The sequence below is a fragment of the Prionailurus viverrinus genome, chromosome A3, assembly GCF_022837055.1.
Source record: "Prionailurus viverrinus isolate Anna chromosome A3, UM_Priviv_1.0, whole genome shotgun sequence".
Classification (NCBI taxonomy): Eukaryota; Metazoa; Chordata; class Mammalia; order Carnivora; family Felidae; genus Prionailurus; species Prionailurus viverrinus.
The window spans coordinates 7,502,039-7,504,544 of record NC_062563.1 but is presented as its reverse complement, the minus strand read 5'-3'; the positions used below and the strand labels follow the sequence as shown (position 1 = coordinate 7,504,544).

Here is a 2,506-nt window from a genome sequence, read left to right as displayed (position 1 = left end):
CGCTGTCCTGAGATCAAGCCCCATCTTGGGGTCCGTGCTGAGTGTGGAGCCTGCTTGGGAATTCTCTTTCCCTTTCTCTCTGTCCCTCTCCCTTCTCCAAATAAATAACATTTTTTTTAAAGTCTTGGGTGAAGTTTTGTCATTTAACGTAAGCCTTCCATTCTTTTTCTTTTGCTGACAAATCCCAAATTAAAGCTCTGGAAATTCATTCCCATCTGGTTTCAAACTCCCAGGTGATTCTAAAGTACACCTAAATTGCTTTCAGCACCTGTAAGCCTCTCAACTGTATAAAATTTTATGCTAAGGAAAGGATTATTAGGATACTAAGTTTCATCATGGCCTGGAGACACCCTCCAGGTGTCTAAACTGTTGGTTTGCTGAACAGAGCATCCGTTCTCAATCCCTTCTCTCCTGTGGGCATCCCAAGTAGGCCCAGACACCTTCTTCGTAGCCAGATATGGGTTTTGAATTGGTATTGGTGTAGAATATGGTATGTGGTATGGAGTAAGGATTTCAGGAAAGCAGTTAAGTTGGTTTGAGGTTGAGTTTGAGATCCTGACAGTGATTCCAGCTAAAAGATCATGGTGGCTTGGGTCAGGGCAACTGCAGTGCAGGTGGGGAGAAGAGATGCACTTGAGGGATACTTAGGAGTTTTACTTGACAGGAATTGAAGACTGTAAATCAAGTTGGCGGCATAAGAAGGTGTCAAGAAGGACTCAGGTTTCTGACTGTAGCAACTCAACGGATAAAGGTTTACTGGGATCTGAAATGTTGATGGAAGAGACCTGGGACTCCCCAGCAATGGAGTGGTTGAGATAAGCAGAGGAGTACAGAATTAAAGGCGATACGGCATCCAGGATGGGATTCTGAAGATGGACAGGAAGAGAAGCTAGGGAAGTCAACAGATTATTGAGGAGAAAAACCAAGAGCATGCAGTGTAACAGTAGCAGAGAGAAAAACAGTATTTTAAAGTGATCAGTGAGGTCAAGAAAAGGACTGAAATGGACCAATGGATTTAATAGCTTGGGAGACTCATAAGATCAGATGAGCTGGAGAGGATTATGCCAAACCTTGATGTGTTTATGAATTCATGTGTAAACATAAAGTACTATATAAATGTTAGCTACTTTCCCTCATCAAATCATAAACTCACTGAAGATACAGATACTTTTATTTATTTTGAATCAATAGCACCCACCTCATCTCTTGCCTCAAACCTGTGAGTATCAAATATTTGCTGGCATAACGAATGAACACACCGTGACACATTAGGACCGTTAGAACACTCTGTAATTTGTTTTAAAAGAATTTCTTTAGGGGCGCCTGGGTGGCACAGTCGGTTAAGCGTCCGACTTCAGCCAGGTCACGATCTCGCGGTCCGTGAGTTCGAGCCCCGCGTCGGGCTCTGGGCTGATGGCTCAGAGCCTGGAGCCTGTTTCCGATTCTGTGTCTCCCTCTCTCTCTGCCCCTCCCCCATTCATGCTCTGTCTCTCTCTGTCCCAAAAATAAATAAACGTTGAAAAAAAAAATTTAAGAATTTCTTTAGAAGTTGTTTTTGTCTCTGACTTTACGAACCCAATTTTAATCCACCCCTTTAAACTTCCAATTGGGGAAAGTCTATCCTAGGCCATAAGATTTTCCTGATTTCAGTTATAGTCTCCAAAATTTGGGAATTTATAATTCCAAACAGAGGCGAACTTGAAAATATGAGTTTGTGTTTCACTGGCCTCGTCTAGAAATGATGACTTTAAGTTTGGTTGTTACCAGTTTACAAATTTGTGTGTCCACTTTAGACTATTCTTTGCTTTAATGGAGACAGATTCTGTGTTATCAACTGTTCTCATCAGCTTTTTGTTCTTTTATGTAAACATTATCAGAATAAAAAATATAAAGATGTTACCCATTATAAAAATACAACACCATATACTTGGTAATTTTATTATTTCACGGCATTTTATTATGGTCCTAGTTTCTGGACATTACATTTTATTTAAAAAAAGTGTAATAATATTTTCATTATAAGAATATATATGAGGGGCGCCTGGGTGGCTCAGTCGGTTGAGCGTCTGACTTCGGCTCAGGTCATGATCTCGCGGTCTGTGGGTTCGAGCCCCGCTTCAGGCTCCGTGCGGACAGCTCAGAGCCTGGAGCCTGTTTCGGATTCTATGCCTCCCTCTTCCTCTGACCCTCCCCTGTTCATGCTCTATCTCTCTCTGTCTCAAAAATAAATAAATGTTAAAAAAAATTTGAAAAAAGAATATATATGATAGCATTGGAAAATATGTAACAGGATAAAAAAATACAGATACTCATTCTGTTCTTTGTATTCTAGTACAGATGCTTTTAGTTGTTTTTTTTTTCAAAATATTTATGTCATAAAAAATTCCACTATGCTTCACAACCTGTTTTATAAATGTATTTAACTCATTTTTTCTTGGTCATTATGTTGAGACCATTTTCCAAGCCAAGTGATCTTCTGTGAAACACAACACAGCACACACACACA

The 2,506-nt window shown here is 40.1% G+C and overlaps 1 non-coding gene across 1 annotated transcript; it reads left to right on the top strand.

The window, feature by feature from the left end:
* The first annotated feature begins 2,039 nt into the window (after nt 1-2,039).
* TRNAR-UCG (transfer RNA arginine (anticodon UCG)) lies at nt 2,040-2,124 on the top strand. The gene has a single exon. It is a non-coding gene; the product is annotated as a tRNA-Arg (tRNA).
* The last annotated feature ends 382 nt before the right edge of the window (nt 2,125-2,506 follow it).